The sequence below is a fragment of the Vanacampus margaritifer genome, chromosome 8 (assembly GCF_051991255.1).
Source record: "Vanacampus margaritifer isolate UIUO_Vmar chromosome 8, RoL_Vmar_1.0, whole genome shotgun sequence".
Lineage (NCBI taxonomy): Eukaryota > Metazoa > Chordata > Actinopteri > Syngnathiformes > Syngnathidae > Vanacampus > Vanacampus margaritifer.
In genome coordinates this window covers 2248004-2268062 of record NC_135439.1, presented here as the reverse complement: position 1 = coordinate 2268062, position 20059 = coordinate 2248004, and the positions used below count along the sequence as shown (strand labels likewise).

General features: G+C 40.4%; 1 long non-coding RNA gene across 1 annotated transcript; it reads right to left on the bottom strand.

Moving 5' to 3' along the window:
- Nucleotides 1-3441: 3441 nt before the first annotated feature.
- On the bottom strand, nt 3442-20002 carry LOC144057137 (uncharacterized). The gene is made up of 3 exons (XR_013295172.1): nt 19747-20002; nt 11435-11518; nt 3442-5049 (listed from the first exon to the last, which is right to left on the bottom strand). It is a non-coding gene; the product is annotated as an uncharacterized LOC144057137 (long non-coding RNA).
- Between the last annotated feature and the right edge of the window lie 57 nt (nt 20003-20059).

Below are 20059 nucleotides of genomic sequence, written 5' to 3'. Positions count from 1 at the left end.
TGATTGAGAATCAGGAACAGCATCGTCAAAATTTAGCCAGCAGATGTCAATCTTTTGTCATCCTGAAAATCTTGGCCAGTGTCAAGATGATAAAGGTTGAACACCAAAATGGAATGAAAACCATTACATGGGGAAACTGCCAACATCACAAAACGGAACTGTGCATGCTATCATGATCCATGATTTTGTTGACTTTGTTTAAATTTAGTTTGGTTTCATATTAGATGATATATTTTTTCTGTATTCCTTTTTTATGCTGTTTCTCCTCATTAGGTTTTTGGCACCACCCGTTCTCGTCAGCCTTGCTACTTGCGTCGACCTATCAGTTTCCTCCAACCACTCGTGGCTTTGTCCAGGTGTGCCTCGTTGTCTCATCAGTTTGCTTGTATTTAGTTCCCGGCTTCCGTTCTGTTTGTGGTTGATCTTCATTTCATTGTGTTGTTGCAAGTCACAGTTACTGAGTCATGCCATGTTTTTTTCTTTTCTTTTTTTTCCCATGTCTGACCTTTCTGCAAATGAACAACTTTATTGTTAGATGACTCCTGCTCCCCTACCTTGCCTTCCTGCTTCTCTGCGCTTAGATGACTCAATAATACAAGAATGAAACTCTTTTGAACTAAGAGTAAGAGTCCCCAAAAGACATCTTAGTTTTCAGTTTCTGAACAGTAGCTAACATTAAGTGACTAGATATTGAGTTATTGAATTAAAAAAAAAAAAAAAAGTTACCTGGGGAGACAGTTTTCTACGGAAGGGTGGAATTGCCAATGTGGAGTAAACATTTTTTAATGGTGAAACATATTTTCCTACAATGCGCATGCGCAAGTCAATACCCCATGGCATTATTATTATTAATGCTAATGGTCCAAGTGTTTGTTTTTTTTACACTCGTACATGCGCAAGTAATACCTCTGGCATTATGGGAAGTATATGCTACAGTTGTAGCATTTAGCCTACAAGTACATTCAAACATATTTGTGAGTATATTTAAACATACTTGTATGTTTGAATGTATTCGCTAGTACGTTTGAACAGTCAAAATAGTTTATTCCACATTGGCAGTGTTAGTACAACGTAAAACACAAGTTGCTGATTGGGGCTACGTGTTTAGCTGCTAGCTAATTAGCAGCTATCTAGCCGGCTGATGGCATTAGAAACAACACACACTCGCTCAATTTGATGCCCACTGAACTGACAGATTCATCAGCTAAAAAAATGAAAGTCTTGTGAGATATGCTCAGGTCATTCATTCCCAATCACACCTCCAAATTAGATACAAAACTGATAGATGAAGTGAAAAATATTGTTTTATTTTTACATAGAATGACTCACAATTTTTATCTAATCACCTTTAACCAAGTGTCGTTTTTCTGAACGGTCTCCATCAGCTGTTTCCGTCTGGGCATTTTCTGTCACCAATCAATTTGAACGTCTGACGGACCAACACCAGGTGACCTGAACATGACGCCTGCGACCACCAAGTGTTGGGCTGTAGTAGGTGAAATCCGTTAACAACATCCTTGGAAAGCCTGTACTGGGGGAATTCCGGTCGCAATGCAGCAGACACGTCAAAACTTAGCAGTAATAATTGTAATAATAATGCATATATTTGTGGAGACTGGGGTCAAGTTGTGGTTTACAATTTGAAAGATTAGATAGCTCTTAATATGAAAAGAAAAATGCACTGAGCTGTCACCGTCTTACAAATGCAATTATGCCATCTAGTGGCAGAAAAATTACCAACACCAAAACAATTACAGTACAGTACATCTTATTAATTTTAACACAATTTTATGAATTATTATTACGAAATTACTAAACAATGCAGCCATATTTCTATTAATTTAACAATTTTCCACTTTCATGTTAACAAGAGTATGAAACTTGGAAAAAAATATTGTACATTTAGAACAGATATAAAATTTGCAATTGATCGTGAGCTAACTATTGAAGTCATGCGATTAATTCCGATTAAAAATGTTCATCGCCTGACACCCCTAATATTTATAAATTATTTTCTCAGCCCACACCATGTATGTTTACAGAAAATCTGAGTTTGAACACAATCAGGAAAAGTGTTTCGGGACTCGCAGGCTCTGGTCGACATGATGAAGGTTTCAAATGTCCGACTGGGTTCGAACAGGAACAATTTCACATGCGAGCAATCGATGGCGACTGATAGAATTGGAGCGTTTCAGTGGCAGGCAGACTTGTGCCTTTCGCACTTGCCACTTGCCATGTACTCGACCTTCAGGTGAAGGACGCACCGGGTTATCTCTCAGCGCAGTGACAGCAATCGGCCGCGTGTCTGCGAGACGATGGAGACGCGCGTCCTTCAGCCGCGTTGGCTCCGAGACAGGACGGCGAGAATCGCCGGCCCTTGGGCTTTTAAGTGCCGTTACCGATGGCAACTGCTGCTGAGGGATGGTGAATATCTACAGCTCAATAGATGGCTATCGCTAATGGCCATGTGTGATCTTCTGGTTTTGGGGGAGTGTGTGTGTGGTGCCTACAAGCCAATTAGAAGTTCATCTCATGATCACAGGTGCTAACATAAGACAGATAGTTCCGCCAAGGACAAAGCGCCAGGGTGGGGGTTTTGTATTCATCATTGGGTAAGCACAATACTATCATCAGCAATTAAATGATGTGCGAAATGCTGCAACAAATCAGCAATGAAGGTTTTTGTCCCTAATAGGTATGCAGGTTGAAATATATCTTATTTTGATTTGTATAACAATGACGATAGGTGCCAGGTAGTTCTGCCGGAGTGCGTCCATGTACAGTAATCCCAAACGGCAATTTAAATGAAAACAAGGATGCTTTTAGAAGATGGACTGATCGCGAGGACTCTGTATGGCAATTTTAAAGCAGCCCCACGCCAAGCAACTAAATCCTGTAAACAATCTTGAGACATGCTAGTGAATGAAGATCGCGCGTGCACGAGGGTTTATCAGAGGTGTCTGGAGTTGCTGTGCATGTACCGTTTAGAACAAATCTGTGACTGGCGGGTAAAGACCCCTCCCCTGGATGCGGATTAATCAGGATCACTGCTCTAATCAGGAAGCACTTGCAGGGATTAGGCGGACTCGATCAAAGTTAGCTCGGACAAATATACAGTCCTAATGCCGCAAATACAAAAAACAATCTTTTTTTCATGATTATTTGTAACAATTTCAAAAAACTATGACTTTGGGTTGCCATTATTTGAAACTAGGGTCATTTTTGTTGTTGTTTTTTTTAATGATGAAAAATATATTGAATGTTTTGTTTGTTATTTTCAAATCTTGGTCAGGAACATTCTGGGAAAATAAGTTTATAATATAATAAGCCCCAAAATTTTTGGGAAACCCAGAATGCTTGAAAACCCAAGGTCACATTCTGACAGCGGAATTTTTTCAACTCCATTTTTCCAAAAATCATGACCCTACTTGGACAGTAAACCACAAACAGGTGTGAGATTTTCAGTGAATAACTGGTAATACTGTGGTTCCATAAAGAAAAAAAAAGAAAAAAAGACAAATACTGGTGAACGTCTGAAGAGTGAACGTATGTATGATTACGGAATATAAATGTTCATCAGCATACACAGACTTGCAGAATTTGCTGAGCTGTTGCGGATGCCGAGGCTCGCAAAAAGTGGATTCATTTGGCGAGCAAAGAATAATAAAGACTCATTCCTGCTGCTCAGGCCCTGAAATTGACAAACCTTTAAAGTAGCAGCTTCATGTGCACTTTTGTTTTTTGCTCGCAGCTCTTGTATCAAGTGGAGGAATGCGGGGAGGCGGACGGAAATCAGCACAAGTTGTATAAATGTCATTTATTGCTCCGGTATAACACAATAATACGTCTTACATGCATGCGGCACCTGCAGGGTTCCGCAGTAATGAAGCTCCCGCGCCTTCAAGCACAGCCATGAATTGATGACATGAAATGAACGGCTGCATGCTGTTAACTGTGGATTAGGATTTTGCCAAGAAACGGGAACGACCGTCGATGGACGTGCACGTTTGACCCCTGCATTGTGGTATGATCCGGTGGCACCAGAGGTGGCCTGTCCGAGCTTATCCCGGCGAGAGGACGTCGGGAGTTCCACCCCGGCGTCCAAGCGTTGCCGTGTAGAACAGCAAGATAATGTCAGCGCTGTCGGGATTAATCTGCTTCAGCTCAGGGCACAGATTAAGGACAGCTGCGAAAGTGGGACAGCGCAGCATCAGGTTTCTTTTTCCTTTTTTTTTTTTTGTTGGATTGAACCTCACTGGCTTGAACGGCGCCACCATGCGTCTTCTTCAAGTCTTGTTTCATGATGTTCAAGAAGTTACAGAAAGTCTGGCAGTTTGATGAGATCCTAAAGAATTCAAATCAAATCAAATGGTGATATTAACAATAGCCAGTCCTGCAGCTACAGAAACATCTGCCACATGTGAACGTTCGCATGCATCTCTTGATGGACTTTTTTCAAAGCTAATAAAAAAAACACCATTCAAAATGTCATAAAGTGTTCTTGAGCAGAAAATGTGTCCTTTGGAAGAACTTGCTTCACTTAACATTTCTCCCAAATAGAAACCGCACGTAACGTCATTCTCTGCCAGAATCCATGACCATCGCCGTCGAATCTTTTCTCCTTTTATGAGCTCTCGATTCATTGGCGAGAACCTTCATCAGCCAGTGATTCACCAGCACTGAAACGTTATGTGAAAAGCTATTACGATAAATTCAGCGCCGCCTCTTCGGCTCTCAACTAGCTGTAAAACCGGCTTATGTAATATTACTTTTGAGTTACTATCAGGTGAGGCCGGCGCTCCTTACTCAGTTCTCCAGCAAGGATTTGCTTGCCCTCGCAGCTAAATGAGCCGTGCGCTTTCACCGAGGTCGCTCCCTCCTTTTTTTGGACGGTGGTGTTTGTGTGGGTTCTGCATCGTGGCCCCGATCCATTTTCAGCTGCCACCGCAGGGAAAGCCGAGGGGGATAAACGCATGCTGGCCGATCATTACACCCATTCGGCGTCCAGACTGCGCTGATGCACACTCAATGTGCAAACAATGGAAATTTCTCAGCCAAAAAGAGAAGAAATCAAATCTGGACAGAAGATGATTAAATGCAGTTAAACTAAAATGACATCAAGACGAGGCAAGGCGGCTTTAAAACAGAGCACGTTTCATCCACAAGGTAAAAGTATAACAACAGAAGCGTTTAGGAAAAAAAAGAACAAGACATTTCAAAACAACATACTGCACAGAAATGGAAAAAAAAAATAGCTTTAATAAAGTATAATGGTTAAAATTGCGATAATGCTGTTCTGACATCAATTTTGAGAAAACTGGGAAAAAATGACCAAGACTGATGCAACCAATAATTTGGGGTAAACAAAAATATCTATTAATGTTATGTTTGAGGCAGACAATTTGTAAATGAAAAGCATATAAATTCTGTATTTTGCAATGGAAACTTTTTGGGGGTCTTATCATATTTGGATACACTGTGTTTGTTGCTGCTGTTTTAAAAAGTAAAAAAAAGTTTAGTCAGTATAATGTAAATATTGAGGAGAGTATTAAAAACGCTTTGAGCACGTTATAGGTAGAACAATGCTGTACACGTATTTTTTCTATGAATAACAATGTACAGTGTATATATTTTTTTTTAAATAGGGAAATGTTCTAAATTTTTGTGACAGCAGAATTTGTCACAACAGATTTTCAACAAAAGACAAACAATTACATTTTGTGTTCACATAATTGGGAACCTCAGTACTTTGGGCTTTGTTTTGTTGCGCTAATGTGCTCGGATAAATCTTTCATCTGCTGACATGTTTTCTTGAAGTCGGCAAGCACAGTTCGTTAAATTGCAAAATTTGATCTCGCACTCGAAAAACGTCACTCGTTTTGACAGTTAAATTGTAATTCTGATTTCTAAACAAGCAAAGTCTGGCGATTAACCTCCTTCCAAGTGACGGGAGGATGAAAAAAAAGTGGCGCAAAACCGTGATGGCGTCCACGGCTGGTGAGACTTTGCTTAATTGAAGCGTCCAGATGGTTGCGTTGAGGTTCTGGCGCCGAATGGTAACAGCGGGAAGTCGGAGTCTCCGCGCTGGCGGCGGATTCGGCTTGTAAACAAATATGCACAGATGAGCGCCTTTCCGTCTGTTTGCTCGCATTGTCGGCGGCATGCTAACAGTATGTTTGCATTGCTTGTTAAAGGATTGCGTTTTGTCTTTCTTGTGCATCGTCTCGATTTCATTCCAGATCTCAAACATGGATGAGTTAACCAAAACCATAAACTATGACAAATTTGGACAGGCCTGCTGCGACTTTCCTGCGAGCGTCTTACGTACTGCCACCAGATGACGGCAATGTGCTCGTACCGTAGAATGGATGTTTAAGTGTAGAAGAAGAGCGGCATGGAAGAGGAGCAGAGCAATGTAGCTTGGCTCATGGCCCGTCTCCATGGAAACGAAGGCCAGATTTGACAGCCCCGTGAATTTGGACACTGGCGTGCGGTCGAGGCGCAAAGGGCATTACGTCATGTGACCTTTGAATTTTTTTTCTTTGGAGGACGCAGCCTATAAATTTGGACATAATGACTTGATGCAGTGATTCTTAAACCTTGTTGAAGGCACTGAACCCAACCAGTTTCCTCTGTGTATTCACTGAACCCTTCTTTTTGAATAATAAAGTTGTATTTATTTATTTCAAATTCAAGACGTAGGTAAAGGATTTACTGGTGAACAAAATGAACTACGAGAGTATACTTCCAGTTTACTTTTCTTGTACTTATTGGAAATATACTCCACCAAGTAAATGTTAAATGCACTTGTAACTGTAAGTATACTGAAACATATACTATATTTTGAATCTTTCTTACTCTCATATGAAAGCAGCAGAGGCCCCAGAATTGAACCCTGTGGAACACCATATGTTCCATTATACAAGTGGATTAACATTGCGCATATTCCTCTCCGTATTTGTTAACAAATAGCTTTGCTTTCTACTCATTTATCAAAATAGGTTCCTTCTTATGTGGCTAACAACATGATGCAAAGAAGACGTAAATCGTTGCACTTCCCCCCCCCACACACACACTGGTGGTACGCGTGTATAATGTGTGGGCAACAGTGCCTTGGCTGTTCCAGCCCCGCCTGATTTATATTCACAATCTATTCAAATCATGGTTTCCAAATGCAGACGTTGCAACAGCATCAGCATAAAGCGTAATCGTCAATTCCACGCTAATGGCAAATGATGGTGCATTATCAGCGGGTGATTTGTGTCACTAATTAGATGCCAGGAGGCTGGAGATGTGAGATATGGCACGGGCCCCACTGCCTCGTCTGGCAGGTAAACTGGGAAAGAGAGAGAAAAAAAAAAAAAAAAAAGCTCTAATGGCCCCGGATGACAGCAATAGCCCAGAGCTGGCGAGGTGGTGAGTGGCTATTACTCGTAAGAAAAGCGCTAATGTTGCGAGGGAAGCATTATTTTTTAGTGCGGTGAATAAATGGAAGAAGTATTGATTGTCTTGCTTCAACAAAGACGAAACCGTGTAAGGGTTTAAGGAACACTTGAATATTCTTGGAGCACGCATTGTTTCTAACAAGAGTGTGGGTTTGGAATTAAGTTTTTCGAGAAACTGTAAAAACGGTTTTCAAGTTAGCCTAGTGCGTTCCTAACCAAGCCTTGTTGCATGAACTGATGAAGCCCACCCAGATGAGAGTTGAAATGTCGTCAACCAAGACAACCAGAACAGTCCAGGTGTGATCCATTCAATGACCTGAGAATTTTCAAATAAGCGTTTCAAGACAGGAGTAGGGTTTCAAATTAGGGATTCAAGCAAGGGTTAAGGTTTAGAGCAGAAAGAGCCAATGTAAGAATTAAATTAATGGTGTCAAGACAGTGTTAAGAGTTTTAAATCATGGTTTGGGGTTAAAACAAAGGTTTATGTTTTAAGCCTTGGTTATGGTTTCAAGCAATTAACAAAATTACAAGCCAGGGTTAGAATTTCAAGGTAGGACTTCAAGACCAGGTTTTGATTTCAAACAAGAGATGGAACCCAGGTTCGGGTTTTAATTTGGAATTAGGGGCCTACAGTTTGAAATTAGGGTTTCAAGACGGGGTTATGGTTTTAAGTAAGGGTCTTAGTCAGGGGTCAAGGTTTCAATCATAGAATGGTGTTTTATGTCGGTGTTAATTTTTAAAATTCGGGTTACAAGCACAGTTGGGGGTTGAAATTAGGGATAGGGATTCAAATTGGGGTTTTAAGTCAGGGTTAGGGTTTGGAATTTCAAGACAGTGATCAAATTAGGGCTTTAAAATGGGTGAGGGTTTCACATCGGGTTTTAAATGCCGAATTGGGGTTCAAAGTAGGCTTCAAGCCAGAGTTAAGTATTCAATTTGAAATTCCAAGTCCCACTTTCAAGCTACGGTTTAAAAATAAGACTTGAAGGGAATACACAAACACGACGTGCTTGGAGCAGTAAGGCTTCAAATCCCGAAAACTGTCGAAATGCGCTTTGACGCACTGCGCCGGCTCCCCGGCGCTGACGACACCGTGCCGCCTCTCCGTGTCGTCAGCGCCAGAAGTTTTCAATCAAGCGTGGCATTATTGGCAGCTGCCCATGTCGCTAATCTTCCCACATGATGCAGCCGCTAATCGAGTCTACCCTTGCGAGCCGCAAATGTGTTTAGTGAAGGGCAGATAAGACCTGTCAAATATGAAATCTATTTTTCTCGCCACCTCACCTCGCCGGTAATGTCCCGACTGATGTAATAGCCCGGGCTGATGTCGAGGCGTGTATGTTGGGGGTGAGGTGCGCAGCGAAGGGGGCGAGCAGTTAATGGAACATTCCAATCTCATTGCTGTCCTCTGGCTGATTTTTATTTAAAAAAAAAATTTATTGCAGTGTTAACCTCGATCTGCATGTGGTCACACGTGCCTAGTCCGATTGCGTCATATGTGTGCAAATTTATTTTCTTTATATTGAACGTCATAAAACAAACTATTTGAAATATGCTTTTCAGTCCAGTGTTAAGGTTAAATATTTCTATTTAGGGTTTCAAGCCAGAATTCACATTTCAAACACTGATTAAGATATCAAATTGAAATCAAATTTCCACCCAAGGTTAGGGATTCAAATCATGGATTTGATCCATGGTTATGATTTTAAGACAGAGTTGGTGGGGTTTCAAAAGTTAAGTGGCAAGTCTGGGTTAAAGCAACACTAAGGAATTTTCACTTTACGTTGATTATGGCGGCGCCATATGGACAAAAGTGGTAATGTTATGCCTGAAGGAAGACCTCATTTCCCATGAGGGCAAGCACATTGCATTGTTTTTTAGCTTAGAGGAAAATAACAAAACAAAAAAAGAGTCCTTCAATGAAGTGTATCTCATATTGTTTCTGTGCATTTTTTAACACATCAGCTGTTTGCCAGAAAGCAATATAGACTTGCACTTTCTTCTTCTACTGTCAATGCAAAACAGCAAAGGTGAGCATTTTTTTTTCAAATGTCATGATGAAAACAGATATGGCGCTGTTAATGGTAATGATCATTTTCCGTTTGGTCAACTAAAACTCTTGTATACTTCAAGCAGACGCTGTGCTAATCCTAAAACCTTGCAAATGTTTCCTCTTGTGGAAATAAAATTAATGCCGCTAATGCTATAAGTGCCAAAACGCAGTGCAAAAACCGGCGTCTGGCTCCTGATTGTTGACAGTCCAATCATTAGCGTTTGTTTGTTTGTTTTGGAATTAGGACTCAAATTGGTGGTTCAGAAATTGGTGGTTGATAATTAGCTTGCCAGTTCTTGAGGTTCAGGTATACTTGGGTTAAAGCAACACTAAGGAATTTTCACTTTACGTTGATTATGGCGGCGCCACATGGACAAAAGTGGTAATGTTATGCCTGAAGGAAGACCTCATTTCCCATGAGGGCAAGCACATTGCATTGTTTTTTTAGCTTAGCAAGTGAAGCTTAGATTTTGACGTATGCCATAAAGCAGTCAGCACATTTGTAGTTTTATGTGTGGCAGTGTTCCTACCATCCTCTTGAAAGTTACTTAGTGACAGTAAAAATGATACAGACCCCCTCAGCCTAAAACATTGTTGGGTTTCAAAATAGGTTCAGGATTTCAAATTAGTTATAAGACGGGGTTACCATTTAAATGAAGGTTTCAAGACACGGTTTTCTAGTAAGGTTTTCCAGCAAAGACAATTGGTGGTTTCAATTCAGGGTTAATGTTTGAAATTAGGGTTTGAAGCAAAGATGAATCTTTCATATTCGGATTTTCAGGCAGGACTAGGGCTTCAAATTAGCTTCAGGGTTTTAAACCAGGGCTCAGGTTCCAAAACAAGGTTTGGTTGGGGTTTCAAATTTAGATTGAAATTTCAAACCTCAGTTAGTTTTTTTTAGACAAGATAGGGTTTCAAATGAGGGTTTCCGATTGTGACTGTGGACGTCTGGTCCCAGTCAAAAGGATTTTTGCTTTGATGTTAAGACAGGCAAGGAAAATGATGCGTGTAAAAAATGTGAGAGCGAAAAAGATTTTTGGTCTGCTTATTGGTGTAAACTTCCTTTGCTGCAGTCCGAAATGAACATTTTGTCAGGCGCTTATTGCAGCGGCGTGCAGATATCATCTGCAGGCGACAGTTTCATCTGTCAAAACAACAAAAGTCGCCGCTAAAATGCCAACATTTGTCTCAGCCATCCAACGGCGGTCGCCTCTTAAAGCCCAATCAGGCGCGCAAAGGCAACAGCGACCCCGAACAGACGGCGTCGTGGGAAGGAAAAACATCGTTTGCAGCAAAACGCATAGCGTTGTCGTCGTTCCCGTCCAGCCGAGCTTCTTTGTAATTAAGAAGAAGGAAAGCGGGACAGATGGGCACTCTGTCGAATTCTATTCAAGTTTGCACAAGTGAGAGGGAGCGATCAAAACGGGAGCACGTCATCCTTCGCCACCAAACTGGGAGCACGCACGCATAGCGCCACCTGTGTCACTGCTTTCATTTTGCAGTTATGAACAACCTGAATTCAGTGCAGACAAAGCGTTGTCCCTTTCCGAAACGTCTGTCGCGTTCCATTGCAGACCTCTGGATAGACCTTTTGGATAAAATGTGTCTCTACAGATGGGTTTCTTGCTGCCCCGCAGTCTCCTCTTGGATAATATTGGTCTCTTGATAGTGGGTTTTCTTTTTGCCCTTAATCTCCCATTGAATAAAGTGTGTTACTTTAATAGTCTGTTAATGGCTGCCCGCAGTTTCCTCTAGAATAAAATGTGTCACCTTAATGGTCTGTTTTCTTCTTTCCCACAGTCTCCTCTTGGAAAATATTGGTCTCCTGACAGTTTTTTTTTTTTTTTGCCCGCAGTCTTCTCTTGAAAATGTGTTTCCTTAATATTCTATAAATTGCTGCCTGCATTCTTATCTTGGATACAAATGTTTTCCTTACCAGTCTGTTTTTGTTGCTGCCAACAGGCCCCCCTTGAATAAATGGTGTCTCTTTGTCCTGAATTCTTGTTCCGTGATCACCTTCCTATTTGAGATAAGAAAAATTATTGTGAGGTTTCCGCTGCTCTCGCAATGACGACAGTTGATGTGATTGGCCTTCAATGAATGTTTGGGACAGCACATACATCTTTTGTTTGTCTGTGTTTTTGCAAACACTTTTTGTCTGCCTCTTGCAATCTATTTAACACTCAAACCATTTATTTAGTACAAAAACATCTTAAGAAAGCCAAAAAGGCTTGAGCAAGATCAAATAAATACGGCATTGTAAGTGAGCAGCAGGATGGTTAAAAATGTGGAGGAAATAAGAGCTCTCACCATTTTAACATTATTCATTCATGTGAGGTATTTGCATTGCTGCACTGCACTCCACTTATGATCTTTAAATGGGAACACATTAGATATGTCTGTATTTGTTTTTCCAAAGGTAAAAGGCTGTGATTTAGTTTTTCTTTTTCATTCCCGTGGCTGAAAAAGAAAACTCATAAACGAAGTAGGAAGTAAGCATTTTTCATTTTCCCTGCGTCCTCAAAAATGTTCCTTCAAAAAAAATGTCTCAATAATAAAAAATAAAAAAAAATACAAAATGACACCCACACACCATATTTCTCCTGTCCATGCTGTGGTAAGGGGAGAGGAAAATAACAAAACAAAAAAAAGAGTCCTTCAATGAAGTGTATCTCATATTGTTTCTGTGCATTTTTTAACACATCAGCTGTTTGCCAGAAAGCAATATAGACTTGCACTTTCTTCTTCTACTGTCAATGCAAAACAGCAAAGATGAGCATTTTTTTTCAAATGTCATGATGAAAACACTGTTAATGATAATGTTCATTTTCCGTTTGGTTAATTAAAACTCTTGTATACTTCAAGCAGACGCTGTGCTAATCCTAAAACCTTGCAAACGTTTCCTCTTGTGAGAATAAAATTAATGGCGCTAATGCTATAAGTGCCAAAACGCAGTGCAAGAACCGGCGTCTGGCTCCTGATTGTTGACAGTCCAATCATTAGCGTTTGTTTGTTTGTTTTGGAATTAGGACTCAAATTGGTGGTTCAGAAATTGGTGGCTGATAATTAGCTTGCCAGTTCTTGAGGTTCGGGTATACTTGAATATGGAAGCCACATACCAACGGGGTTGTGTTGGGCTTTTTTATTTAAATATTACAATTCATATTAACATTTGATTTTATTTGTGTGCTAAATACAACTGAGTTGCGAGCTGCTAAAAAACACACGTACGCTAAAAACGGAAGCCTTTGAGGATCAAAAAGCGAGGGGGATCGCTCCAAAAAGTTCAATTACGACGCTATGCTATTTTATTTGTTTACATGTGCGCTAAAGACTGTAAGATACATAAAATAGATACTTTGGATTAGCTTCCACATGGATGTTATTTTTTTTTTTTATAAGTGTTGGAAATGGCTTGCTCTAATTTTCATTTCCTCAAAAGTGATGGTTTTGGAGTTATTAGGATTCCGGCCAATGGCATCAAAATGTAAACGATCACTTATAGAATGTCAGCTCACACATCAACAACAGTTGTGAATAGCCATTTTTAATATTGTCTACAGTTATATGTGATTTTTCCCCAAATTATATTTAACATAATTGGATGTTGAAAAAGAGTCATTGTTTGCATGCAGCCAATTTCATTGCTTATATTCAAATTCATTTGACCTTCTTTTAATTCAAGCTAATTTTATCTACTAATTTCAAAGTGCTTTAAGATGAATATTCTGATTGCAGGCTGCGCACCACTAAAATTGGAATGATTACTCAAGCCAACGTTGCACACATCAATTGATTGCAGGCCCTGATGATTATTTTATTTTTTTTTTTTTTGCCAAACTGCAGCATTTGTTTGTCCTAATTATCGTCTGCAATCACCAACTGTGCCCGAGATCTGTCAATTAGAGCTTGATTATGTTAATATACTTCCATTAAATGTTGTCATGTTATTGGCTTTGATAGCAACAGACCTCTGGCCAAGGACGACGCCGGCGCATTCAACGACTTGTCTGTCAAAGCGCATCTGCGTCCTTGCTGGCCAACCAAACTCGCTCCTTCACCAAAGTCAGCCTCTCAATTATTCATCCATTTAAATGTGTTGGCTGTCAAGAAGCTTATGGAAGCTGATGGCAAACATCCGCTGTCACGTCAACGGTCCGACTGATCCCGCGGATGTTTGCGCAAGCCCGCCGCACGTCAACGGACGTCTCCATGGAGGACGACTTAATGGAGTGCGTGGAGACTTTGTGCGGGCTTTTCAGTCCACCGGCATCCTCTACTTGACCTTCGCCGGGTGTGCTTGACTCAAAACAAATGATGATGATCTTTTCCCAAGTCATCTGCGGACGATTCCTCCCCGGGGGTCCGATGCGTTGCAGCGCATCAGCACCTGATCCAAGGCAGGAAACACCACACAAATTCCAACCTTGACAGGATGATTCCCATGATGCGGCCGCAAGTATCTGGAGGCAGCAAAAGAAGGCCAAGGCCACAAGTATTTGCCTTCCTGCTCAAATAAACATACGCACATTCAACTGAAGCAGCAAACAAAGATGAGCAGACCCCCGAAACCACAGAAAGTGTTCATTAACGCGTATTCAGCCGAAGGACATGAGAAAAATCTCAAAATATGAAGGCTGTGTATGAATCAGTGGTACTTCAAATTGAGATATGAATTGGCCGTTAAAAATGAATGCCAGATCAGAATTTTTGCACAGCGTCGTGTGAAGCCCGGAAAATGCAAAAAAATAACTTTGCAAAGTAGTTATAGCTTTATGTTTGACGTTTATTATAAATGTTTTAACCCCTCACTACAGAGTTTATACACTTTTCTCATCGAGGCATTTACATTTCTCACATTTCTTTCTTGTTTAAACATTCTCAATGTTCAAACCTTTATAAATTGTATCTAATAAGTACATTACTGTAAAAAAATAATAATAATAAATCATGCAAAATTGCACTAAAAAAATCAGCAAAACGCCGTGAAAAGGCCGTGAAAAGTGAACCGCATTATAGAGGGGACTTTTTTTTTTTTTTTTTAAACTCTTTGACTGCCAAAAAACGTTAAATAAAGTTTAGTAAAATCCTATGGAGGAGTGCCAAAGACGTTAAAAGACGTTTTTTTCAAAACAGAGGTGAAACTAACCATTTTCTATTGTTGATTACTCAAAAACGGAATAAGGTAGAAACAAACTTTTTTTTCTGATGAAAGATGACAGTCCAATCTTTCATTTGGTAGTATGTGTGTTTCCATAGTCCAAACACATAATTTTCTGTGGACCTTGAAAGATCAGTCAAAATGCTTAAAATCGGCTGGCACCCACGGCATCCCTTTTCTGAAAACGTCTGGCAGTCAAAGAGTTAAATGTCCTCCTTTTTGACCTTGTGGAAGTGGCCACCCTACCAGAGAGACGAACCCGCCCAGGTTAGCTTAGCACTGGCTAGCTGGTATGACAGTCACAGAACGCAAATAGATTTAAATTGTTACCATAAGGGAAAAACAAGCGATCCTGGAGGTTAAAGTAAATTATTTTACAGATTAAAAAGGAACAGCTTTCCATAGGTTGACGCATCGGCTGCATACACTCTTGGTACAATCCAATATGTTAACCAAAAGAAAAGTGAAATGGACAAAATACTGTAGATGGTAAGTGTAGATAAATACTCTAAGCGCTCTCCATTTACCGTTATGATCAAATTGAATTTTTCTTCTTCTTTTTTTTTTTTTAGGCAAAAGTACAAACAGTAACCGATTCGAGTTGAATCTGATTCATTGTTTAACAGGCAAACAAATGGCAAATGAGGATTTTGGGCACAAGTCCGAGCTCGACAAACTGCTAACAAATGTCACCAAAAGTAAGTAGGCTACCGGTATACAATTACGAACTAACGATAATCTGATCACAAATTCACTAAGTAAACAGTCAGCGGTTAAGGAAGCCAACTTTGGAATTCCTAGTAGGAGTTTGTGAAATTCCTACAAAATTGCTGCTTCAAACCAAAACATCTGACGGTTCAATTCCAAATGTGGCTCCCTGAAGAGTTTTTTGTGTGTCCACTTTTTTTTTTTTTTTTTACATCAAACAGGTGTAGGGCCTTTTTCTGGAGGGGGTCGTGTTCAGGACACCTTCCAACACAAACATTTTCAGCAGGAAAGAGACGCTGGCAATTGATGAGTTTTTGTGCTGGTTTGAGGCCCCCCAAAAGGTGATTCATTTGTCGGAAGAATAAAAACAAACACAGCGATTCCAAGCGTTTGGTGCTCGGGCCTTAATTAGAGACGTTTCAAAGGCAGATATCTCCTTACCCATAACTCCTATTCCCAGGTGGGAGTGTGGGTAATTTCGCTATTTACTCCAAAATTATATTGGTGTTGCAGTCAATATTTCCTCAGCAGGAAGTCTAAATATTTTCTCGCTCTAATGAGTCGGAAGGCCGGGCTTTCAGTCCATTTGGGTAAGTGGGAGATTTAGTATGAAGCGTGAGGTGGAGAAGGACTTCAGTGAATGCTTAGTAGCATGTCCCGTCAAAACATCAAATATTTGTTTTCCCCAAAGACAACGTACATTTGGAGTTTGTAAATAAATTGCCAAATGTCACTATAGGCTACAGTGCACTTCCTCTATTTGCTTTCATTTCAGCCCTTATTCAGACAGACATGAGGCCAACAGCATTTGACAGTTTAGGCTTGGCAGTTTTTGTTAGCATATCATTCCCTTGCCCGTGACTCAAATTTGCCACCCGGCAACGAGTTTTTCCGTCCTCGACAGCAGTTCAGCAGCAGTTTGAGAAGCTTGATGGCCGTCAAACTGTGCCAAGTCGAGTTTCCCACGCAGCAGAAGGTCTACAACCGCCACCACTGATTAAACGACTGAGCTCCCGGAGCAGGCGTTAGCGCAAAGCTACAGAAGGTCTATCCAGAGGTCTGCACTGGAACGCGACATACAGGAAAGTTTGGGAAAGGGATAACCCTTTGTCTGTACTGAATTCAGGTTGTTCATAACTGCAAAGCGTAATCCGTCAAATGCTAATTGCAATTGCTAATCTCAAATTTGGAGAAGAATCTCCCTTGTAAATATTTTCCTTCATGTTTTGACCCCCCAAAAAGACAATTAGTCAGTTAGCTCTATAATAATAAACAGAGCGATCCCAAAAAACCTGTAATTGTGTCGGGTAAAAACATTTAGACAAGGAAAGGACTTTATTGGTTTAATTAGTCCTTCTTAACGCTATCGAGCTGCGTGGCTCCGACCATTGTGGAGCGAACAAGGCAATAAAAGCGTCAAGACCGCAGAGGCACAGTCGGGTCAATGCCTTGGACTGAGGCCTGATGGCGGTGGCGTGATTAACGCTTAGCGAGACCCTCGTTCGCTCGTCAGAGAGTCTGTAAATATTTACAGATCGTACCTCCTCCCTCCGGGGGAGCGATTGTATTCTGTGGCGGCCCCGAGGGGCAGCGAGTGCCACGGAAAATGAAGTTATCCGCCGGCGAGTTAGCCGCAGCTCGGCAGTCCCGCCCGTGGTGTTCACGTGTGCCGACCAACTACCCCCACCCCCCCACCCCACCCCTCCCCCTGTCGCATTTCCATCTAGTGCAGCCCATGCATTTAAATGGGATGTTTAACTGAGCTGCAGCGGCCCCTTGGCGCCCATGTTGGTCACTTGTACTTGTGCGGAAAGCGGACCTCACATTCTTTTAGCCCCGTTTTTATTTATCTGTACGCTGCCCCAAACACGACATGGGAAACTAAAAATGTAATTGTGGCAACATTACAAATAAAATGTGCACACAAAATGCTCATTTATGACCACAAAACACAAAAGTATATGATTGTCATTTGTGCCTGCAGGAATGATGTGAACAAGTTTGACATCACTCCCATGAACAACTTTAGAGATTTGGGATAAGCATATGTTACTGTGTGTCACATTTTAAGGCTGAGTTGAGTTCTCGAAGGTCTCGGACCTGTAAATTTTCACTTGGGAGTTGGCAACATAATTGGCGATAAATTGTCATATCATTTTTTCAAAGTGCCAATCTATGTTATTACAAAAAGATGGTGCGCCAACAAACAAATAAAAAAAACACATTTCTCCTCTCAACTTTAACTTTTAGTTAATTAAAAGCTCTCATATAGTTATGATGAATCATCAGATAAATCTCACATTCCTGCATGACAAAAGGCATACTACAGAAATGCAGTCTCATTTTCAGTTTTTTTTTTTTTTGTTAACCAATCAGGTGCTTCCATTCAGTCTTTGGTTAATGCTTCTGTTGGTGTTCCTGTTTATGATTCCATTCCCATTGTTTTCATTTTCTAAATTGTGTCCTTTTTTTTTTAAACTTCTATTATTAGTGTTTTTGATTCCAAAATTTCTTGTTTGAATTTTTGGATGATAAAAACGTTTTGTCTTGTGTTCATTCTGCACTCCTGCCTTGCCTCCCTGCATTTGGGTCCACATTTTTGCCACCATCACAACAACCCGCAACCTTTGTGACGACTTTGTTAAAATTTGACTTTAATGTTCTAATATTCTGACTATAAATATGACTGTTTTTTATCCTGACAATAGATTTTTTGTTGTAAATATATCCCCCCACGGATTGTTACAGTTACACATTTGCAAAATACAAATGTGTAACTGTAACAATCCGTATTTTATTCCTCAAAAATAGGCAAGTTTTTAATTCCTACTGAGGGTGACGCATAATAGCTAGTTAGTGTGTGTGTGTGTGTGGGGGGGGGGGGGGGGGTTGTATTATTTAAATGCCTCTCAGTAAGTCAAGGTAAGGCAACGTTTATATAGAGCACATTTTATACACAAGGCTTCACACAAGCAACGACATAACACAAAAAGCATTTACAAAAACACCGGCTAACGGAGGTAAAGCGAAGTAAACAAAAAAGTGGCTTTCCATTATGAAAAGAACGTGATTTAAAACTGGCAATTATAGTAAATAGTAATACTGATTGCTTGCAGTGTCAAGCTTTTTGAAACCTCCTGCGCAGCCTAAAATAAAACATAATCATCCAATCCTTGTCCATTGTGTATAGCTCTGGCTTCCTTTCATCTTTTTTAGAAAAGGTGCTCTGCTCTACACTGTGGCCACATTTTCTTTTTTTATTCTCATGTCATGTCTATGGCTGTGTATATTTGCGCCTCCTTATCGTGTGTGTCCATCTCTCCACACAAGGACCTGTTACCTTGTTTTTCATTAATATTCTGGCCAGGCGAGCTCTGCTCCCATTTGACTAAATGAAGACAGATAAGAGCCTCTATTATGACAAGAAACAAAAGATCACACATTGTCGGCCGTGTGTGTGCCATGTAACAACCTGCTGCTCTTCATTTGTCTGCCACAAAAAAAAAAAAAAAAAGTTGGGAAGACGGCAAAGGGGGGTGGGAATGCAGTTTACACCTCACAGGCGCAGTGAAGCCATGACTGAGCAGGAAAATTACTTTTCACTAACACCCAACATTGAAGGCGGATTGGACCGAGTTTGACACACACCTGGGATCACGCTTCAGAAGGCTTGCGGATGTTTGCTGGTTTCTTCGGCAATTATAAGGAACTAGTCATGTATTGTCATTTATATCAAAGTCTCCATTTTCGGGGGGACAGTTGAGACGAAGTGCCATTATAAAAATGAGAAAATCCTGTAAATTACAATCTAATGCCGTGAGATGTTTGTTATTTATTATGGTTGTATTATGCAAGCATCTTCTAATGTTTTGGCACCGATTTTATATGGAAATATATCATAATTTGTTGATTGTATTGTTGTAAACATGGAAGATGGCTGCCTTGAAAATGTTAACGTAAATACAAAATATACAAAAATACATAAATATATACATTAGTATTACATTCCATTGTGAAATCAAATGCATTTAAATTAAAATCAGCAATAAAAAGTACATTAAAATATTTTTGTACAGTACATTAATTGATTTAATTAATATTAAATATTATAAAGTGATACAATGTTAAAATATAAATGCTAAAACATTAAGAAATTTAATGTGTTAAAATTAAATGATTGTCGTCTATAAACTTGCAAATGTGCTGTTTAACTGGTCAAAAATGAACCGGGAAAAAAATAAACGTGTTCATGGTGAATGAAGCAAGAGCGCACTGAAATTGAAAGAGTCTACATTAAAGCACAATGCTTTATGTTCCCGTTTCAATAGCAAGCCATGCTAAAACGCGCCTTTGCTTTTCGAAACACATCTTCCACTTACTTGTGCCACGTGGGTTGGAACGTTCATCTAAAATTGTGCAGAGTACGCCCATGTCGCTCCAACAAGTCCGCTGCACTAAAAGATTGGTGTCTCATTTCTTTGCACCGAAGACTCAAAGACCACAAACTCCCAAAATGTCTCCCTTGTTGGCAGAGCGGCTGAAGAGAAACCACAAGACCAAAGTCCTCTTGTCCTGTTTTTTTTTTTGCGCAGGAAGACAATTACAGGAGGTTCCTCTTAATTACCGCCCATCCACTTCAAGTCCACTTCTCCTTGGCAGAAGCCGCACTCACTCACGGCTCAGCTTGCGCTG